Source organism: Mus musculus, chromosome 11, assembly GCF_000001635.26.
Source record: "Mus musculus strain C57BL/6J chromosome 11, GRCm38.p6 C57BL/6J".
Lineage (NCBI taxonomy): Eukaryota > Metazoa > Chordata > Mammalia > Rodentia > Muridae > Mus > Mus musculus.
Genome location: NC_000077.6, coordinates 54,069,714 through 54,093,078, shown reverse-complemented (window position 1 = coordinate 54,093,078; position 23,365 = coordinate 54,069,714).

Sequence of the window (23,365 nt, the reverse complement as noted above, 5' to 3'; positions counted from 1 at the left end):
GACTGGTTCATCTGTGAAAATCCCGAGGTGGCTTTAAGACACCTCTCAGATGCCTCCCACGTGGACCACTGCCACCAGGAACAGCAAAGCCAGCACAAACTAAGCTATCATTAGATATTTCAGGACTCTGACGAGCTGTAATTACCCAGCAGATCTCCAGGAGGCCCCCCAATGTATAAATAATGAGCTTAGATTTCAGCTTCCTCCTGCACTCTGCCCCCATCCCGGTCAAAAGACTGTGTAATGAAAACACCCAGAGAGCCAGCTCCATAGGGTGCTTACAAATACAGAATTTTTAACATTCTTATTACGTTTTATATTAGTGGGTGAGGAGCAGACATCTGCCATAGCGGACATGTGGAGACCAGAGGACAATTTTCAGGAGCCAAGTCTCTACTTTGTACCATTTGGGGTCTGGGTGATTGGACTCAGGTCATCAGGCTAAGCAGCAAGCACTACGGTGCTGAGCCGTCTCACTGGCCTCAAGCACAGACACTTTGATGTAATGTAATGAATGCTTTTAAGACTATTACGGCAGCACACTAGCTGCCCGGTCCCTCTGCTTTCAACCCTGGGACCATATGGGGACTGGGTATTGGTAATGAGTGAGAGAGGTTGGGGACATCTGACTTAAATATGACAGAAAAGATTTTGGTGATTTTTCAGTGTTGGTCCGGAAGCCAGTAGACACGGGAAGGAAAGCAGCGAAAGAGATAAAGCCACAGAGGTCAGGTGAGGTCATCTGCTGCTTCATAAGCTGCAGAAAGAATTTAGGTCCAACGCTGAGGACAGACGGCTGTCACCCCAAAGTGAAGGCAGAGCAGGGGAGCAGGGTTGAGTTTGCAGAACTCACCCCCACTCAATAACCAAAATAAGAGCAGCTAAGTTCCTCCCCTCATTTACTGAGTGTCCCCCGACCCTGAGCAGAGTCCCACTTAAAGCTCTGCCACCTAGAGTAGGCCTTGCTAAAGGATAACTAACTCCAATCCGCAGACAGCCTAAGAATGGAGACTGCAAAGCCAGCTAGCTCCAGAAAGCACAGCAGCCCCGCGTGGCGCAGCAGCCTAATCACAGCGTCTGCTTGTCTGCTTTCCTCAATTGCAAGGCTTTCTTAGGGAAGAAAGACTTGAAGGTCCAACCCTAATTCTCCCTGTCCCGCCCTTCCTCCCTGGTGCCTCACTTTCTGTTCCTCTTTTTAAATGAAAGCACTTCTCTTGACTATCATGAGACATATCTGTAGATCGCCCTGCATCCTTTGGGGGGTGAGACTGATGTCAGTGACTGTACTCATGAGTGACTCTAGCCCATTTGTGTAAATGGAATTCTGTGGCAACCAGGGGTTCCGTTCCCACCACCTGATAGCTTTGCATATTCATGACTTCATAAACTGGAGGCAGGCTAGACATAACAGATAGCTTAGGACCCTGTGACCTTATCTGGTTCGGGACAGTACACACCACCCGTTTATAATCCTGCACAGGCAAGCCGAGTTCTCTCACCTGCACACACACTAAACAATGAACCTGAAAACCTCAGAACCCTCCTGTCCCCCCACCCCCACCCCACATCAGGTACACACGCTCTCATCTCTGAACAATGCTATAAGTTTCCCTGCCCCTCTTGACAAGCACACTTAGACAGTTTCTATTCAAGTGTATTCCCAACATATTCTGCTCTGAAATACAGAAGGACAAATCAATCAATCCAGCTTGAACTGGTTTGTCACACATTCACAGTAAGACAAGTTGTGCCATCTACAATGGTTTTAGGGGAAACCCCCTATTTACCACCTTATGATTATGCTAAACATAATTAGGCATGCCTTTGGTTAAAGTCAGATGGGAAAGGATATATGTACAGTAGAAAAAATATTGTATGATCTAATCTATTGATCAAAATAGAGAATTAGCCAAACTATACCTTTTAATATCCAGCCTCTTCTCTTGGTCGCCATAAGAGGAAACTCTTGAGTCTCTCACACGTGTGCCCGCCTGCACTCCCGACAGTATGTCCCTCTATAATCTGTGTTAATGCTTTGCTCCCAACAAACTTATTTTGATTCTTTGCAAATCTGTGTGAGCCCTGGTTTTCAGATCTCTGAATGAGAGAGGCCAAGAACCTGGGAACCTAGCCCAGATCCCAAACACCAGCAAAAAGATAGAAATAAAGGATATTAGAAAATGGTTATCTGGGTAACTCGTACAAGATCACCACATGGGGTAGAAGTAGCTACCCCTAGCCCCAAGCTACCACTCCATCAGAGGAACCTGGGGCACCAGTGTGACTATGGCCTGTTCCCATGTGTCCAAGTATCCCAGCCCTGCTTGTGGCCCCTCTGCTGCCTCAAATGTTCTGCTGGGATCAGCTCTGGCCACAACTCTCACCAAACTCCTCTCCCTTGAGTAGACTCCCACATCTGAACTTGGTCATTAGGAACACTGGCCCAATTCCCTGACTCAATACAAAAAGGCCAACGCATTCTTCATTCCTCTGGAGTCTCTGACTACCTCATACTGCATCTGACACATTCCAGAATGCTCAGATCCCATAAAAGCACATTTTGTAATTTAACCTTGTAAAAACATGGCTGAGCTTCAGTAGACTCATTGCCATATAAAAATGTTACTTCTACTCACATATAATATTTGTATTTCCTCCTTTTGTAACTTTCTGCATTTTTTCACAACTTGGAAACTTGCATAACACTCTGAAAAGCTTGCATTTGAAAGGCAAGATGAAAGGAAGAGTAGATGAAAGGTTCTTGCTAAGCCAAAACATTGACATAGACTACTCACATGCACACACACACACACACACACACACACACACACACACACCTATGCAAGCACACAGGGATTCACATATGGGCATGTGATGGTTTGTATAAGCTCAGCCCAAGGAGTGGCACTATTAGAAGGTATGGCCCTGTTGGAATAAATGTGGCCTTTGGGGAATGGGTGTGTTACTGTGGGTGTGGGCTTTAAGACCTTCATCCTAGCTGCCTGGAAGCCAGTATTCTGCTAGCAGCTTCAGATAATGATGTAGAACTCTCAGCTCCTCCAGCACCATGCCTGCCTGGATGCTGCCATGTTCCTTGATGATAATGGATTAAACCTCTGAACCTGTAAGCCAACCCCAATTAAATGTTGTCCTTTATAAGACTTGTAAAACCCTATCTAAAACAGTGCCCAAGTTGGCTTTGTCTTCTCACATGACAGGGACAAGTTTGTCTTCTGTCCCCTGTCTTTTATCTTTTTCCTTGGCCTTGGTCTAGAACCTAAATCTTTAAACTGGGATTGGGGTTTTCAGGTGGTATAGAGGTGGCTCAGCACTCAAGAGCTGCTCTTGCAGGCGACCCAACTCAGCTCCCAACATGCACATGACAGCCCACAACCCTCAAGTGCCCTCTTCCGAGCTTTGTGGGCACCAGGCACACGCATGGTACATGTACATACATGCAGGCAAAACACTCACACATATAAATAAATAAATAGATAAATAAATAAATAAATAAATAAATAAATCTTTTTTAAAAAAGCAAACCAGAACCTGACTTGATCCTTACCCTGAAGCAGCTATCTAAGGGCCCTGGGTCCAGCAAACTGTTTTCCTCCCTCATCTGCTGGAACCAGCGCCCTGGGTGAGTAGGGACAGTTGAGAGAGTGTCCCTCCCTGGCTGAAAAGTGCATGATTCACATGGTAAGAGCAGAAGGGCAGCCTTCTCAAAGCAGCTACACTCTGGGACACTGACTGATGATAGCTGTCCAGGACAATCGGGACTCTCCCTCCGCAGTCACCAACAGCCGCAAGCCAGGCTCACCCTCTTTCCTCATCCAGACTGCATTTCCTCCTGCTCCAGCTCAAAGTACTAACACAAGGCAATGTGCACAAGACAATGACCTGTGGGGCCTTAAGAAAGAGGGACCTTTGAGCCCTCCCCTGAAATGTCTGTCATTCTGGCTCAGACTGTTTTAGCTGCAAAAATAAAGATGGCCGCCAGGGGGGAGTGAAGTCCACTATGGGACACTCAGTTTAAGTGTCATCACTGGCCTTGCTCTAAGAGCCTTCCTGATATTCAGTTCTCGATCCTGTCCTCCCACCCCCAAGCTCCAGTTTAACCCTTCCTATTCCATTAGCCTTCTATATCACTGTGTTCTGTTTCTCCTCCCTTAAAAGGCCCTGCCTCGGCTCCTTTCTGACCTCTATGGGTCAGATGGGACACGCGTATCTGAAAATGCAAAGCTAACATGCACATGTGAGGAAAAAGCATGCAACATTTGTCTCTCTGGGTCTAGGCTACCTCATTCAGAATGGTACTTTTCCAGCTTACATATGTAGTCCATACATAATATGTACGCATTACATTGCTTCCATTTACGTATGAATTTCCTACTTTCATTTTCTTAACAGCTGACACTGTGTACATGTAGCACGTTTCATTATCAATTCACAGAGTGATGGACATCTAGGTTGTTTCCAATTCTCAACTATCATGAAAAGAATGGCAATGAACATGGACGTAGTTCTCTGTGGTAGGGTATAGAGTCCCTTGGGTATATGCCCCAGAGTGATATAGCTGTATTGTATAGCAATCTATTTCTAGCTTTTTGAGGAACTGACACACTGGTTTCCATGGTGCCTGTGCCAGTTTTCACTCCTGTCAGCAATGAAGTGCTCCCCTTAGTCATTCTGACTGGATAAGATGAAAGCTCAAAGTAGTTTTAATCTCCCTGATGGCTAAGGATGCAAGAGTTTTGTTGCTGTTGTTGTTTGTTTGTTTGTTTGTTTGTTTCAAGGCCATGTGATTTTATCTTTTGAAAGCACTCTTCTTAATTCCATGCCCCAGTTTTTAAAATTGGGTTGTTTGATTTTTTTAATGTTTATTTTTCTTAAATAACTAATTTTAAAGCCCCTCTGACTGAGTGGGCGCCCAGGTCTCCAGTGTGACAAGATTCATCTAGGACCCCTGCTTACCACATCAGTATGAGCACATGGGCAGATAGAAGTGTTCCCCAGATCCTAGAGAGTAGCTTCAGCCTGGGACTTCCAGTATGGAAGACACGGAGGATGTCGGGAAAGTCCCCAAACCTCTGCCCAGCCTGTGAAGGCCTCAGCAGCCGCTAAGTTTACTTGCAGCCTTGGAGGCATCCAGGGATGTAGAAGCCTATGGCCAAAATCAAGAACTAATCCTGCAGAAAGGTCAGGAAAGCGCATGGGAAGGTGACTGGCAGAATCCTGGACGAACCCAGAATCCCCTTGCTCCTGCTGAGATGAATTCCTCAGGACACGTGGGACTGCCTCCCTGTCCTTATCTGGGTTCCTAGGATGCTGTGGGTTGCTTCTGTGGTTGGACTATGAGTTCATGGAACATTCTGTCATGCTAAACATAAGTAACACATAACAGACATTACCTATGCTGGAGAGCGTGGTGGACCCCATAGGCTCACATATTTGAATGTGTGGTCCCCAATTGATGAAACCATTTGGCAAGGATTAGGAGATGTGGCTCTTTTGGAAGAAATGTGTCACCAGGGGTGGACTTTGGGGTTTCAAAAGCCAACCATTCTCTCTCTCTCTCTCTCTCTCTCTCTCTCTCTCTCTCTCTCTCTCTCTCTCTCTCTCTCTCTCCCTCCCTCCTACTTGCAGATAAGAGTTTAAAGTCTCTGTCTCTGATCGAGTGCTATGCCTGCTCGCTGCCGTGCCACTGCCATGATGAGACTGGAAGCCCCACCACACCTTTTCTTCCATAAGTTACCTCAGTTATGGTGCCTTCACAGCTATAGAAAAGTAGATCTGTGCTCCTCAAATCACTTCTGCTCCTTCCAGGTTCCCTCTCACCACCCCTACATTGTGTACACTGGCTAATGATCTATGTCAACACCATCAACAGAGTCTCCTGCCATTGTGACTTCTGACTGATCCCAACGAATGGACTGTCAAATAAAGATGGGCAGGAAGGCCTAGTTCAGTGTCCAAAGAAAATACCAGCTACCCTGACCCTGCTGGTGAATAGCAGACCCATCATCCACACTCTCAGCCTACAACCTCTAAAGTCCTTTATACCTCACATATACTCAGTCCACCAGTGAATGCCTACCGATGTCCCCACTGAGTACAGCCAGGCTAACGCTCAGATAGGGCTGAAGAGATAGCTCAGTGGTGGAAAGCACACACTGCTCGTACAAAGAATCTCAGTTCCCAACTCCCAAGCCAGAAGGCCCACAATTGCTCCAGGAGATCTGATGGTTTCTTCTGGCCTCCATGGGCTCTCTCTCTCTCTCTCTCTCTCTCTCTCTCTCTCTCTCTCACACACACACATACACACACACACACACACACACACACCTACCTACACACCAACATATGCACATACATGTAATTTTAAAATATATGTTGTGTAAAAAGGCTACCCAGAATTCATGTTGTCATTTTGGCTTTTGTGGGAGAAGATAGGGCATAGGTGAGGGAACTGACAGCCCCGGGGAGGGGAGAACACCCACAGAAGGAGTGGCTCAGGAACAACATGAAGTGGAGGGGTGATATGCAGTCCCCCAAGTAGCTGCCAGGGAAAATCCTGGGTATTCAAGCACAGGACACAGAATGAGCAAAGTCAGAGATAAGAGGGTGGGTACACAATAACAGGTTGTGTTCATAAATAATAAAGAGCTCATTACTTACATGACCTATGTTACAAAATTCACACTGCATTATTGTGAGTGGAGAGTAATAATCACTTAAAACAGTCAATATTCTCTTTTACCCACATATTTGCTGTTTCTGACACCATTTGTGTCTGATCGCAAACAATCCCATGTTTTCCTGACAGATTTTTTGCTTAGGATTGCACACAGTGAGGGTCGCTGATGACATATTTGGACTTCCCCTTTCAGAAGTGTCTTCTGTACCTGCCTTCATTTTGAAAGCTATTTTTGCTGAGTAGAGAAATTTGGGAGCTGGAGAAATGGCTCAGCGCTTAGGAGCCCTTGCTGCTCTTCTAGAGGAGCCACATTCAGTTCCCAGCACACACAGGAGGTGGCTCACAACCGGTTTAACTTCAGCTCCAGGGATCTATGTCCACCTAGGCCCTCTTCTGGCGTTAGTGGGAAAATGCACACATCTTTTCATATGTGCATACAAGGAAAAACACACACATAAATAAAATAATTGTGTCTGTGTTAACAGGGTTCTTTTTCTCTCTGTAGTTTACAGAAAACATTCCACTGTCTGCAGACTCCGCCGTTCCCCTGGAAGAGCTAATAACCTTGCAGTGAATCCATTGTTCACGGATTTTCAAGACTTTGACTTTGCTCTACACTAGCTTGACTGTAATGTGCCTCGATATGGTTTTCTTCATCCTTTGATGGCTCCTGTTAGTGTTGGAAAACACTTGGCCATTATCTCTTAATATTACCCTTATTCTTGTTTCATCTCCTGCAGTGAGACAATCAGGCCTATTCATCTGTTTGACAACATCCTCTGTGTCTCACTGCTTTTTCTTTTAATTTCACCTGTGTGTTTGGTTGGGTATTTCCTAGTCCACTTATCCTATCTTCTCCTGCATCTATTTTATTCTTAAATCTGTAAGTTCTCTTTTCTTTGTGCATGTCTATGTGTGTATATGCACGTATGTGTATATACATGTGTGTACAGGGGTGTGTGCACGCACGTGTGTGCATATGTGTGTGTGTGTGTGTGTGTGTGTGTGTGTGTGTGTGTGTGTAGGCCAGGTTGACATCCAATATCTTCCCTATCAACCTCTGCCTTATGTATTGACTCAGGATCACTTGAATCAGATCTTGTTGATTCAGCTTGTTGAGCTAGCTGGCTTGCTCCAGGAATACATTTATTTCAGCCTCCCAAGTGCTGGGATCACAGGAGGGTTGCCATACGCACCCAGCATTTGTGTGGGTGCAGGCTGTCTAAACTCTAGTCTTTGTGCTTGTGTAGAAAGTGTTTTACCCACAAGGCCATCTCCCCAGCCCCAAATCTACCAGTTCTTAATGTCAGATGGCACATTGCTCAGCTCTCTAGGCCCTATTGATTCTTTTTAAATATTGCTATTCTGTTTTAAACACTCCAGCTATTCATGTATTTTGCTCTTCTCTTCTGCTTTCTTAAACATTTCAATCACAAATGTTTGGAGTTCCCAGTTTTCTGTCTTCTCTCATTGTCTTTTCTCTTGGTCTTTAGCCATTTGGCCAGATATTTAGGATGACTTTTGGCAGACAGGACACCAGTAGACCACCTAACTACTGCCAGGGCCTGACTTTATACTGTGTATGGCAGGAATGGTTTCTCTTTGCCCTAGAAAATCTGTCTCTGTCTCTGTCTCTCTGTCTGCCTCTCTCTGTCTCTCTCTCTGTCTCTCTCTCTCTGTCTCTCTCTCTCTGTCTCTCTCTCTCTGTCTCTCTCTCTCTCTGTGTGTCTGTGTGTGTGTATGTGTCTCTCTCCTGTCTCTGTCTCTCTGTCTCTCTGTCTCTCTCTCTGTCTCTCTCTCTCTGTCTCTCTCTGTCTCTCTCTCTGTCTCTCTCTCTGTCTCTCTCTCTGTCTCTCTCTCTCTCTCCCTCTCTCTCCCTCTCTCTCTCCTTTCTCTCTCGTGTCCTTTCTGAGGACCTGAATAGATGTTCCCTCCCTCTTGGCTTGCCAAAATGCTCCCCCCAGTCTAGAATTCCAGTTGTCTTCCTAGCACTCTGTGGTTGAAGTCTTCTTCATTCTTTAACTGTTTAAAACCAGAAAAACAAATCCAGAGGAATTTGTATGTGATTGTTAGACAACATCTCTACCATTACCTTCCTTTTGGAATCTTCCCCTGAAGTTCCAGCCTTTGGGACATCCTTCAACTCTGACCTCTGTATCCAAAACTTGGTAAGATTGATGCTTTTTGTTGGGCCCTTATCCACCTCCTACTCATGTAGGACAATGTAAAATGCACCTGGAGAAAAAGTCTAAAAAAAATGTGGGGTTTAGAATGTGTTGTTTCTGTTCTCAAGGAGTATGACCCTCAGTCCTCACCTGTACTGGTTGTTCTCCAATGCCTTCACAGCTCACTATGTAGCCGAGCACCTCCTTGAACTCCTGATCTTCCTGCCACCGCCTGTATGTCCACACCCGTTTTATGCTGTGCTGGGATCAAACCCAGGGTCTCGCACATGCTCACCAATCGTTCTGCTAACTGAGTTACATCCTCAGCTCTGTTTTATATATTTTGTCTAACTTTTGTTGTTGCTTTTGGCAAGAGGATTGGTCTGACATGTTTTACCCATCATGGCCACAATGGGAAGTTTTCTTCAGTCTACTTCCTGTGCCAATTTAGAAAGATCTGGCAAGGTGTAGAACCAATGGACCTGACTTCCGGACTTCTTTTCCTTTCTTTAAAGTTTTGAGCTTTTCATGAGTTGCAACCAAGACAGAGTGGTAAAACATTTAACCCCTCCCCCCCTACACACACACATAAGAAACTCCAAAACTAGATAAAATATTTACAGCAACCAATTACAAACCTCAGCCGTGAAGTCATGTTCTTTCTTGAGCAGGGAAACACAGAAAGTAATCGCAACACTCATCAACATCTTGTTTTTATTTACAGCAGGGCAGATGTTTGTTTGAATTTGGTTTATTGTCATTGTTTTTGTTGTTGTGGTTGTTGTTGTTGTGTAGCTTTTCCCTCGGACTCTTACTGTCTGAATTAGGATTTTTACTTCTGTGAACAAACACCATGACCAAAGCAATTCTTATAAGGACAACATTTAATTGGGGCTGACTTACAGGTTCAGAGGTTCAATCCATCCTCATCAAGGCGGGAGCATGGTAGCATCCAGGCAGGCATGGCGCAGGAGGAGCTGAGAGTTCTCCATCTTCACCTGAAGGCTGCTAGTGGAAGACTGACTTCCAGGCAGCTAGGATGAGGGTCTTAAAGCTCATGCCCACAGTGACACACCTACTCCAACAAGGCTCACCCCCAAATGCTACCACTCCCTGGGCCAAGTATATTCAAACTACGATACTTACCAAACTGTGACAGAGGGAAACAGCCAGAATGGAGCAACGGTCTCATTTAGTGGATAGTAGAGAGTGAAAATAGAGTGTGCATGCGGTGGCTGAAATATGTCAGCAGGGTATCAAAGCAGAAGGAACCGCCCTAAGGAAGAGCCCACAAAGCTACAGAGATCCACATCAGACTCTTATCTATGCTGCACAGGTGCACGTGCAATGTTCCATAAGCCTGTAAATGAAGATTTCAGAGGTCACACTGTGCTGGTACCTGTTTTGATCAGCCAGAAAGGAAACTCCTCCCTAACTTGCTGAACAACCTGAATGTTCCATCAAAACCTTAGAATTGGCTAAGGAGACAGCTCAATTGCTAAAGTGCCTGACTGGAAGACACAGGGACCTGGATTCAGTTCCCAGAATCCACATTTAAAAGGCCAGGCATTATGTGTGCTAATAATGTCAGAACTGAGAAGGCAAAGACAGGTGGATCCTTGGGGCTCAATGGCTAGCCAACCTAGACTACTTGGCAAGTTCCAGGCCAGCGAGCAACTGAAAAATCAAAGTGTATAGTCTGGAAAGATGGTTCAGTGGTTAAGTGGACTTGCTGGTCTTTCAGGGAATCCAGGTCCAATTCCCAGCATAGACATGATGGTTTGTAATCCTTTCTAACTTCAGTTCCAGGGGATCTGATGCCTTCTGCTGGCCTCTACAGGCATTGCTTGCACATGGTGCACAAACATACATGCAGACAGACACTCATACATAAAATAATATGAAGAAATCTAATAAAAAACTAAAGATTTATTTGTAAAGAATGGAGGTATATTACATCTGAGGAATAACACCTGCAGTTAACCTCTGGCCTTTATGTGCACACAAGCATACACAGACCTGTACACACATGAATACACACACACACACATATATACATATACATATATATACATATGTGTGTATATATATATATATATGTATGTATGTGTGTGTATTCATGTGTGTATATATATGTATGTGTATATATATATATATATATATATATATATATATATATATATTCCACCACCACCACCCAAAAAAACTTAGAAAGCCGATTCAGAGCATGAGTACTCTACCACTACAGTACCTTAAGTTTCCCCTAATAAAGTCAGTAGAACTAAATGGGGCTCCTGGTTAATTTGCTGTCTAGTGAAACACTTAAAGGAGAAATAATACCTGGACTCATAACAATGATGTACCAACAGTTCCCATTATCTCTGATCAAATGCTCTTAGGCACGTGAAGAAACAGAAAATGCAATAGCTAGCCAAGAGGGGAGACGATGAAGATTAGATCCAGAGAGCCAGGCATGGAAGTGCACCTGCACCTGCCATCTCAGCACTCAAGGGGTTGAAGCTGGAGGATCAGAAGTGTAAGGCCAGCCCTGGCGGGCGACAGAGAACTATCTTAAAGAAACAGAGACAGGAGAGACAGCTTAGCATGGAAAGTGTCTTCTGTACAAATATGGGGACCTGAGTTTGGATCTCCAGAACTCACCAAAAAGCCAAGCATGGTAGCGCAGGCCAACAACCCAGGTCTGGTTAGTGAAGCTCAGTGGCTAGCCAGCTGATTGGTTAGTGAAGCTCAAGGCACAGTGAGAGTCCCTGTCTCCTAAAATAAAGGTGGAGGGATTTGGGGGATTCAGTAGTTAAGGGCACTTTCGGAGAATCCGCACTCAACTCACAATGCCAATATGAAGGATCACAACTGTCCATAACTCCAGTTCCGAGGAATCCAATGCCCTCTTAACATCCATATACATACAATTAAAAAAAGGAAAACATGTTTAAGCCAGTAAACTAAAGGTGTGGGGGTAGAAAAAGGAGGCTCACATGGGGCTTGTGGCTGATAGCCTAGCTCCGGTTTCAGTAAAATACCCTGTCTCAAATGAATAAGATGGAGAGTGATAGATCAGAGTACCCAATGTCCTACTCCGGCCTCTGTGCACCCATACACATGCACATGAACTGCACACAGTAATACACATATACATGCACACACACACACACACACACATACACACACACACACACACACACACACACACACACACACACACACAGACAGAGAGAGAGAGAGAGAGAGAGAGAGAGAGAGATTTGCTACTGAAAATAGAACAACCAGCAGTAGATTTTGTGGCACTAGAAGTGTTGGAGAAGGTTCTCAAGGGCAGAGGGAAATGGTATCTGATGGAAACTCAGTCCTAAAGACAGGAACACAGGCTGCTAGTACAAAGAACATAACTAGAAGACAGGTCTGATAGTTAATCTTGTCAGCTTGCCGGGATTCCGAATCCCCATGTCTGTGAAAGATGGTCTAGAGTAGGTCAACTGAGGTGTGGGAGGGTCACTGTCTCATGGACTGGGGCTCCTGAATAAAGAAAAGGGAGCAAACGAGCTGAGGCCCTGGACTGACCTGTCTCTCTGCTTCCCGGCTGGCTGCAGGTGCAGACTGGCTGCGGTGCAGAGGGCTGGCTGCCTCCCTTCCTGCCACCACACCTCCTGCTCCTTGATCGCTGTACCTTCCAGCTGTGAGTCAACATAATCCCTCCCTCCACTAACACGCCTTTGTCACAAGTTTTAAGTTACAAACACAATAAAAATACCAGCCCTCAAACACCAGCTCCAGAATTAGAAATCTTCTCAGTAGTTAAGAGTGCTCAGTGCTCTTCCAGAGGACCCAGGTTCAAGTCCCAGCGCCTATACAGTGGCTCACAACCATTTGTGCCTCCACAAACACCAGGAATACCCCTGGTGCACAGACATACATGCAGGAAAAACACCCACACATATAAAATAACAAAATAAAGAAATCTTAAAGAAAACCAGAAATAACAAGTCAGTAAGTCACCAGTGTATCCTTCTGACCCTTTAACCTATCTATAACAAGAAAGCAGAGCATTGTGATAATAAAAAGGATTCCCACCCCAAGACTAAACATGTCTACCTATGCTTCCTATGAGCTCCGGGTTTTGGGGTTTGATGGTGGCCAGTTTTTTGGTTGGTTTGCTTATTTGTTTGTTTTGTATTTTGAGGCAGGATCTTACTCTGTAACCCAGACTGGCCTTCAACTCACAGAAATCCTCTGCCTCCCCCTCTTGAGTGCTGGGATCACAGGTGGGAGTCATCATACCCCGTTTATTAACTTCTCGTTGAATGTAAGTATCCGAACTGTTTAGAAACCTGTCCGTACTGTAATAATGTAAACATAAAGTTATGATTTAAATAACCGTGTATTTGGGAAGGTCCTCGCATTCAAATGTTTAGGTACTTGTCTTCCAGATGGTGACTCTGCTCTGAGGGGCTGTGGAACCTTTGGAACTGTGGCCTAGCTAGCAGAAGTGGGTCACTGGTGGGGGGGGGCAAGCTTTAAACATGATGCCCATTTCTGATTCTTAGTGGGGCTCTCTGTTTCCTGATCTGTCAGAGGTGAACAGCTCAGGCCACTCACTCCAACCAACAACAGAGCCACCCCAGCCACCATGCCTTCCTTTCCCAAATTGTTCCTGTCAGGTATTTTGCTGCAGCATCAAGAAAGGTAACCTAAAAGGGTGAATATTTTATACTCTCTCTCTCTCTCTCTCTCTCTCTCTCTCTCTCTCTCTCTCTCTCACACACACACACACACACACACACACACACACACACACATGCACACACACACACAATGAATCCATGTGAGGCTCATTCTACACTGTGGAAAATTATAAGATTACAACCCTTGTTCTGTTGCTGTATAAACAACAGCAAATTACTTTTTGACAATTTCATACACATATAGATGTACTTTGATTGTATTCATCCCTGCACATGTCTCCTATCCCCTTCCCACTCCTACTGACCGCCTTCTTTCTTGCCAACTAGTGTCTTTACTCTGGGTAACCTAGTGATTTTACTATGGTTGCTTGCGGGAGCATAGATAACGTTTGTTTTTTGTTTTTGTTTTGTTTTGTTTTTTACTGGAGCGTATGCAACATATGCCAGTGGCTGCATCACTGAAGAATATGTGTCCCCTTTCCCCACAATCATGAACTGCTCCTTCGGGAGTGATGGAACATCCATAGCCCACCCTCTATCCATGACAGTATGTTGACAGCCCAATCTTGTGGAGGCTCTGTGCAGGTAACCACAGCAGCTAGGCATTTATGAGTGCCATAGTTATGCTGTCTGGAAGCCAGCTCTGGAGCATTCCTCCATCCCTTACTTGTTTTCCAGTTTATTTACTTTCTTCTGTGGGGTTCTCTGGGCTATAGATGGAATGATACATATGTCCTGCTTAGAAAAAAAATATTCAATGTTCACTTACTGTCTTAGTTAGGGTTTCATTGCTGTGAAGAGACACCACAACCAAGGCGACTTTTATAAAAGACAACATTTAATTGGGACTGACTTACAGTTTCAGAGGTTCAGTCTATTGTCATCATGGTGGGAGGAAGCATGACAGTATCCAGGCAGACATGGTGCTGGAGGAGAAAGAGTTCTACATCTTGATCTGAAGGCAGGCAGAAGGAGGCTCTCTTCTGTAGGCAGCTAAAAGCTCACACTGGGTGGAGCTTGGGCATAGGAGTCCTTGAAGCCTGCCTATACAGTGATATACTTCCTCTAACAAGGCTACACCTCCTCCAATAAGACCACATCTCCTAATAGCGCCACTCCTAATAGTGCCATATGAATGGTGAAAGCATATTCAAACCACCACATTCCACTCCCTGGCCCCCATAGGCTTATTCAAACATGAGTCTACAGGGACCATACCTAGCCATAGCATAACACAAAATACATTTACTCCAACTTCAAAAGTCCCCTTGGTTTATAACAGTCTCAACAATGTCATAAGTCCAAAGTTCAAAGTCTCTTCTGAGATTCATGCCATCTCTTAACTGTAATCCCCTATAAAATCAAAACAAAAAAGCAGATCACAAACTTCCAGCATCACAGGATATACATTACCATTCGAAGCATAGTGAGGAAATACTGGACCGAAGCAAGACTGAAAACCAAGTTGGGAGAACTCCAAACTCTACATCTCCATATCTGATGTCAAAGTGCTCTTTGATCCAAACTCTTATCTTTCTCAGCTTTCCTCAGCAGGTATCCCACAGCTCTGGCATCCCTAATACCTTGAGGTCTCCAAGGCAACTTCAATTTCACAGCTTCTTGTTCCAATGTCTGGGATCCATACATGATTTTTCTGGGCTCCTCGAAAGGACTTGGGTCACTTCCCTAGCTCTGCCCTCTGTACCACTCCAGGCTCTAGGTGACTCTACTCCCTCCTCCAGCTGTTCTTGGGGTCATCCCATCATCTCCAATATGCCATGGTCTTCTGCTGCAAATAAGCCTCACCAATAACTTCTCATAGGCTCTCTTCATGGTGCCAGCCCTCAGCTTCTCTGCATGACCCCTTCATTTCTGGGCCATCAACTGCAACTGATAGCTGTACCTTCACCAATGGCCTTCCCTGGCCTCTCACAGTGCCATGCCTCAACTGCTCTTCATGACCTCTTCGTCCCTTCAATGCCTTCAAAACCAGTACCACTTGGGTAATTCTTACATATTACCAAGTCTGGCTGCCAGCACAATGTCTGTCTTAGTCAGGGTTTCTATTCCTGCACAAACATCATGACCAAGAAGCAAGTTGGGGAGGAAAGGGTTTATTCAGCTTACACTTCCATGCTGCTCTTCATCACCAAAGAAGTCAGGACTGGAACTCAAGCAGGTCAGGAAGCAGGAGCTGATGCAGAGGCCATGGAGGGATGTTCTTTACTGACTTGCCTCACCTGGCTTGCTCAGCCTGCTGTCTTATAGAACCCTCTCTCTTAAGACCACCAGCCCAGAGATGGTCCCACCCACAAGGGGCCTTTCCCCCTTGATCACTAATTGAGAAAATGCCTTAGAGTTGGATCTCATGGAGGCATTTCCTCAACTGAAGCTCCTTTCTCTGTGATAACTCCAGCTGTGTCAAGTTGACACAAAACTAGCCAGTACACTTGACCCCTTGTCAACTTGACACACAAAAACATCACTATTAAGCCTCAACCCTTACAATCTTATTCATCCCCAAGATCTAAATAACTTTAAAAGTCCCACAGTCTTTACATATTCTTAAAATTTCAATCTCTTTAAAATATCCATCTCTTTTAAAATCCAAAGTCTTTTTACAATTAAAAATCTCTTAACTGTGGGCTCCACTAAAACAGTTTCTTCCTTCAAGAGGGAAAATATCAGGGCACAGTCACAATCAAAAGCAAAAATCAATCTCCAACCATCTAATGTCTGGGATCTCTTATTTCTTCTTTTTGTCTTATTTCCCTAGTCATAACCTCCAGGGAGACACTGACCAATAGTGGTGGAAAGAACATTGTTTGGAATCTATCTTAATGGAACTTTCTAGACTGTTAAGCCCAACACTGGATTTGGGGTTCTGATATTTCTCTCTCTCTCTCTCTCTCTCTCTCTCTCTCTCTTGATGAGAATTTTTCCTACTCTGTGGTTTGTGGATAGCTGGTAAATTTTCATCAAGCATCTTTTGAGATAATGACAAAATTCATTTTCTTCCAGTCTAATAAATTAATAATTAGATTTAATGAGGCCCAGGCAGTTTTATTAACTCCAGAAAAACAATTCCCATGATGGCAATCCTGTTTCCCTCTTGACTACACTTGGCAATTAGCTGGGCCACCATTTGCTCCAGGGGCTGACTGGTATTAGGACCAATCCTTATGAGGAACTGTGGAAGCGGTCCATCTCTCTCTGGCACTGGAACACCATGCTTCTCTGGAAGAGAATGCTTGTTCTCCTTCACTGGGCCAGCAATACTTCATGCTCCAAAGCTTGATGTCACAGCCATTTGTAATCAACTTGTCTCAGTCCTGGACACAGCCACTTCTCAGAACTTGTGAGTCCCAGAGTGCTGAGCCACAGGCACTTTCCACAGCCAGTGCTCACTGTCAAGCCCAGACCCGGCACCTTCACTTCCTTTTCCCTGAGATGAAGCACTTTCTTCTTTAACCCTCTACTCACGAGTTCTTCCTTTACACTCTCACATTCTCTTAGCATAATCTGGCTTCCCATGTGCGAGAGCTGGGTGTAGACCCTCTATCCCTTAAGCAGGTCTATCTTCCCATTAATACAGTGGGTTCCCACAAAGCATCCGATGTGGCCAGGCATCCTCTAGGTCGGGTTCAAGACAAGTGAGCACACCACTGTCCTTGTCGGTGGGTATGAGAGCTGCTTCCCATATTCACTCCTGAGCCCAGATATGTACAGCAATGGAGTTAGCTTTGGGAAACAAAGGAACTGAAGGACGGTGACGCTTCTTAAGCAGCCAAGAAAACAGCCACCCAGGACATGAGGCTGACTCACAGGCCCTGCTCTCCTGCACTCCAGTGGCCTCCAGTAGCCTCAGTTCAGCTTTCCTAGGCTGGATCTGGCCTTTTCTGCTCTAATCCCCATAGCCCCTTGCACCTGGATTCCCAGACCTCTGGGCCAGCTGGCAGCTGCTAGCCTCCAGAAGAATGGCTCTGCCCCATTTGCTCGACAACATGGGAGGTCAGGCTCACACCAGATGGTCACGGTTGGGGTGTCCAGTGGCCTGACCGGAGGTGAGGTCAGCCTTGAATAGTCCTTACCAGCCCGTGACTCAGTCAATACTGGCTACTGGGTACCACTAGTCAAAATACTTCATTAAGACTGATCAGAGTAAAAAAGCTACTCCTGGGCTGGGGATGCAGCTTAGTTAGGGATACAGCTCAATTGGTAGCATCCTTGTCTAGCACACTTAGAGCCCTGGGCACCACATAACTGTCATGGCGGCACATCTGTGATTCCAACATGTTAGGGGTAGAGAGAGGAGGATGAAGCCTGGAAGATCATCCTAGGCTGAGCTGAGGCCAGCTGGGGCAATAAGAAACACTACCTCAAAAAGCTTTAAAAGTGTACAGAAGAAAAGATGGGGCTGAGACAGTATGCTGGAGATAGGCCAATGTCCGCTGGACCCTCTGCCCTGTTAGCATCGTAGCTTTGTGTCCCCTCAGCAGCAGGAAATGGAAGCCCCAAATATGCTAGTGAGAAAGTCATGGGCAATGGGGGTGTGAGACTCCATCCTGAGAAGAAGAGCCAGGAATTTTAATCTTTGCAGTTTTTTCCAAGTGAGGCAATACAGTTGTGTGCATTACAAAGGCTTAATTGTCCAACTCTCAGCCCTAGAACAGTGCCTGACACAGAAGGCTCAAAAATACCCATTGAGGAAATGGACAAATCCTAAATAGCATGTGCCGTAATTCCGGAAACAATATTTCCACATGTCTCGTCTTTTATTTTACTGGATGGGTAGAAATAGAGACATGGCCTGGAACTCCCCAGCCGGCCTAGGAGCCCCGGATGTCAGCTCTGGAGGTTGGGAGGGGGTCCTCAGGCTGGAGAATAGATGGTCCTGGTCAGGTCATTGCTAAATGTGTCTATAAATGTGTCGATAGAACAAAAGCTACAGACATACAGTTGTGCTGGAGTCCAAAACCAGTACAGCCATGAACAGCAAGCAACGCATCAGGCAGGGGAGTCACGGTAACTTGATTGCTGTAGCCTCAGCCCCTATTTCGCCTCTGTCGCCTCTGTACTTTGGGTGCTACCTTTCCTGTACCACATGGCTGGGCCTCTCTTTACTGGGCTGGGGAAGGAAAGCTCATGGATCCTTACTTTCACCTGGTGTTATGATGGGAAAGCCTTGGCTAAAAGCGTTGAGGACGTAGAGTGAACACATATCCCAGCTGCTCACCCCAGGGGCTGATTTGTAAAGTGAAGCATTTTCTCCTCACAAGGGTCAGTGTAGCTGGACTGGCAGAGAGCTCCAGCTGCCAGGGGGAAACAAAATACCCAGAGAAACTTGTTTGGGGCTGTTTCAAATTATCTTGATTGACTTCCATTATCAGCTTGACGGGATTTGGAACCGCCTAGGAGACACACCTCGGGGCATGTCTGTGAGGGCAATTCCAGAGAGATGGAACAGAGGGAGAGAAAATTCAACCTGAGTGTGAGTCGCAACATCTCAGGGGGCAGGTGAAGAACCGAAATGAACAGAGAGGAAGAAACAAGAGTGCGGAGACGTGAGGTGTAAGGTGCGAGGTGAACCCACCGTGTTCCTCTCCCTCTGCTTCGTGCCTGCTGAGGCACCACGACTGGTCACCCTCCTGCCTTTCCATCTTCCTCACTGTGGTGTTCTGTAGTCTCGGACTATGAGTGAAAAGAACCCTTTCTTGTTTAGTTTTTGGTTTGGTTTGGGTTTTTTTTGGGGGGGGGTGCAGGGATATGTTATCATAGCAACAAAAGCAAACAAAAAGCTAATACCGGGGAATACAGAGAGAATTACTACCTTCAGAGCTGGGACAGGCTGGGTAATCCCTGGCAGGGTGCCTGCATCCTTTGTCCGGAGTGACAATTAAACTGAGTACAAAGAGGAGGGTCACCCTTAGGCGAGGGTGGAGCCTAGTGTCTTTTAAGACTGCTACCTCAAGGTCTCAGTTGCACAACACCCAATCACATGGGTTTCACCGGCAGAGGCTGACAGGCTGTGTTGTCACCTCCCTGTCAGGGCTGGGCCACCTCTGCCTTTCCCACCTGCCTTCTGCTACCCCTGTGTGAGATGCTATCCACCCCAACACCCTCCTTCTCCCAGGCCTCAGGGCTGGGGCCTCATGGGCTCAGCTGGATACACCTGTTCCCGCCCTGCCACCCAAGAGTCTCTTTGTTGGGTCTCAGAACAGGCTGTTTTCCTCTGTGAAAACAGAATCGGAGCAGGTCTGACGAGGGTGACGGAGGCACAGGTGGCGACTACAAGGACAGCTGAGACACAGCTATATATCAGCAGAAGGGCCATTTGTAGGAAGGTACCCACCCAGCATCCGTGCTCCAAATCAACCACTTGAAACTGTGTGAGCTCAGGGTGGCCCCTCACACCTCCCCCCGGAATCTGTTTCCTGAACAGCTTTGTTTCCACTTTTGTATCTGTCCTGGAACCTGGCTGAGGGCCAGCCACTAGGGTCCTGTTGGCAAAACCAGCTTCATTCCTGTTTGGCCCCTGGGATACTGACTCCCTCCAGAGCCTCCAGGATCTCACCCTCCTTAGAGATGGTACCTGGTACCTTAAAGCCCAGCCTCTTGAGTCCCGTTGACTCTGTCTAGGCTAGACACACAGCCAGCATTTGCTAAGTTGTTGTTGAGGGATTGAATGGCACAAAACTGGAACTGGGAAAGTCCCTTTGCTATAGCCACACCCTCTTCTGTGTTCCATGGAACCAAACACGGCTTAAAGACCGGCTGAGCTGCACTCTTGATAGAGTTTTGTCCTCCTTGATCATGTCGGGCATAGTTCCCAACCCAGCTTTCAGGCTGGACGTCTCCAGCCCTCCTTTCTTCCTCCTGTTACCTGGACCATGACTCTGGCTATGTCTACCCTTTGCAGTGTCTCCAGATCCTGCCTAGGGCCTGACTTGGCTCCCTATCACCATAATGCTGACCAAACGGCCCTCCTGTGTGTAGCATCCTGTCCTAGATGTGAGCACTCACTAGCACCTGACCTCAATCATAGGCTACTGAGAGAACAAGTCCTTGAGTAGCCAGAGGAAATATGGCCTGGAGCTGGACCAGACAGGACACAGAAATGAGACTTTTTCAGTTCTCTCCTCTGGTTGCTCTCTGTGATTCTGCTGTGATCAGAAGTGTGGACTGGGCATAACAAAAGGAGAAGACCCAAGCTATGGAGGCTGCAGACCTCCAGCTATGTTAGCAGCTTACAGCAGCTGGGGGTGGAGTGGGGGATGGGCTGGCTCTTGAATGAGTGACATGTTGGCTCTGAGGAGCTGAGCAGGAGTAGAGCAGGCTTCATACACAGACTTATGGTCACTGGGCTACAGTGGCTCAGCCTCTTAGTGCTCTGGCTAGCACCGTGGCCTCCCAAGAAGGTACTTTTAGTATGAGCTGGCCCATCAACTTTACTCTGCCCTACCCATGGCTTTGTGTATCCCTGGACAGTCTGAGCTGAGCATTCCCTCAGCCTGAAGTTGTTCATGCTCCGCCCTCCCCTTCACCCTAGGCTCAGGTCCAAGGGCATCTCCCAAGGGCGTCTGTTCATACTGGAGCCTGCCAACTCTACCAACCCATCAAGGAAAGAGTGCTGTGGTTTCCTCTGGCCTTGGACAGCCCTGGCTACACACAGAGGACCTGGGCATCACGCCCTGAACTACTTGGGGCTCCTTAGAAGGACAAGGCCCCTAAGTGTGGTCTCTAAGGCAGCATTCTGCCGAGCTCCCTCATACCCTCCTCTGCTCTTTCTGAATCATGGCCAAGGTCTAAGCTAGGATAATGACTCCCATATCAGTTCTGACATTGTTAATAGCAAATATGAATACCCAAGTTCTCTGTTGGGTGCTGGAGAAAGTGAGACAGACACAGTTCTTGCCCTATGGTGCCTCAATCCTAGACCTTGGCAGCCCCAAGCCTTGGCATATGAAGGCCGGCCACTCAATACATTTTTGATGAGTGAATGGGGAAGGTTTGAAATGAGCAGTCTGCTTACACTCAGCAGTCCATGTGCCTGAAGACATATGAAGGCCACTAGGGTAGAGGTGAGCCATGACCAGCCACCACCCATCCCCACCTGAAGCAAGCCTCTAGCTTGGACAGCAGCCTCGTGACTTGCTACATCACCACCATAAAGATTCAACACAGCAATCCTCCAGGACCAAAGCCATCAAGACAGGAAGGGAACTACAAAGCCTTCAGCTTAAGCCTACAAAGCCTTAGTCGTGTTGGAGGGGCCATATGACCTGACACTGAGTTGACCTACTGCTCCAACCTCAAGTTAACTCAGAAGTAGCCACACTGCTAAGGACTACCCCTACCCTCCAGGACCACAGCCTACCCAGGCCTCTCTCCTATAGGAAGGTGCTTTTAAAGGTGGGCTGCTGATGCTTTCAGGTCAGGGATGTCACCAAGAGCCCACGTGGATGATGACAGCCACAGGCCTGGATATCTATCGTGCATCCTTCTAACCTGCCCAGGCTCTGCACAATGCTGATATAGCAGAATCTAGAACCATCCTCCCCACTCCCCCCTCATCTCCAACCCCGTGAGAGAAGCCTCTGAAGAAAGATGGCAGCGAGGTCATCCTCAGGAAGGCCCTCCTCCAAGAAAGTAATGTGAGTATTCAAGATGGGAAAGACAAGTCTTGGGGAGGTGCAAATCAATCGAGAGAAACAAGAACATCTGGGAAAAAAAGTTCCCAGAATCCACTATGAGGTGCATTGGAAAGGGAGTTTCCACAGATTCCTGAAGAACTATGTTCGTCTCCCCACCACTCCCCACCTCCCCTGCAGCAAGGTTCATTGCTGTCACATATACTGTGGCTCTTGAGGGTCCAGATGAGAGGTCTCTGACCACGGCCCATGCTCTACATTCAACCCTCAGGACAACCAGTGGTTGGTGGTTGAACCCCTTCTACTCCACTTAGAAGGATCCAATGGCTGGGAGCATCTGGTTGCCAGCCCCCAGAGACCATGCAGGGACCATTCTGTCGGTCCTTCCCATATGCCTGTCAATGTGGGACCCCTGTTTGCATGAAGCCGAGCACAAACCTCTGCCACACAGTATTGCGAGCCCAACATCTGTGTGTCCCTCTCACTCTCCACACACTCAAGCATGCATCCGTGTCACACACTCAATCCATGTCACTCCTCTCCCACCTGAGGGGATAGCAGCACCCTCCCTACCAGGAGGACATCCCGGCCTGGGACCTCCTACTTGGTACCTCTCAAGCGGCCTGGGATCTCCTACTTGGTACCTCTCAAGTTGTCCTACTCTTTGTCACCAGGAAGACATCAGGACAGACACCCCTACATTGTAGCTCTCTGACAGTTCTTCTCTTTTCCAGATGTAGGAGATTCAGTGGTCCCTCTCATCTCTTACCCTGTGAGCATCAGCATCACACACACACAGTCCGAGTCACTCACGTGTCACATGTCACAACAGGGTAAGAGAGAACACAGGGTTGCCAAGAATATTGACTAACTAGGATCTTGCCTCCTCTGGGTATGGAGAAGCAATTGATGGCTGATGTGGTCAGACTGAGGTACCCAGAGAGTAGTCTGGCCAAACCATTGTACCTCCAGAAGCTGTTAAAGGACATCCGGGCACACAGTGGTTGGAAGTGAAGACTTGGGGAAGAGAGGAGCCCTGGAGAGTGGGGTGGGGGCGAGCTCCAAATACTTCTGCTCCTCCACTGGGAGACAGGCACTGCTCCAGCCTGCTCTCCTTTCCAGAAAGCTAAGAGATACAACACCCCTGGCAGA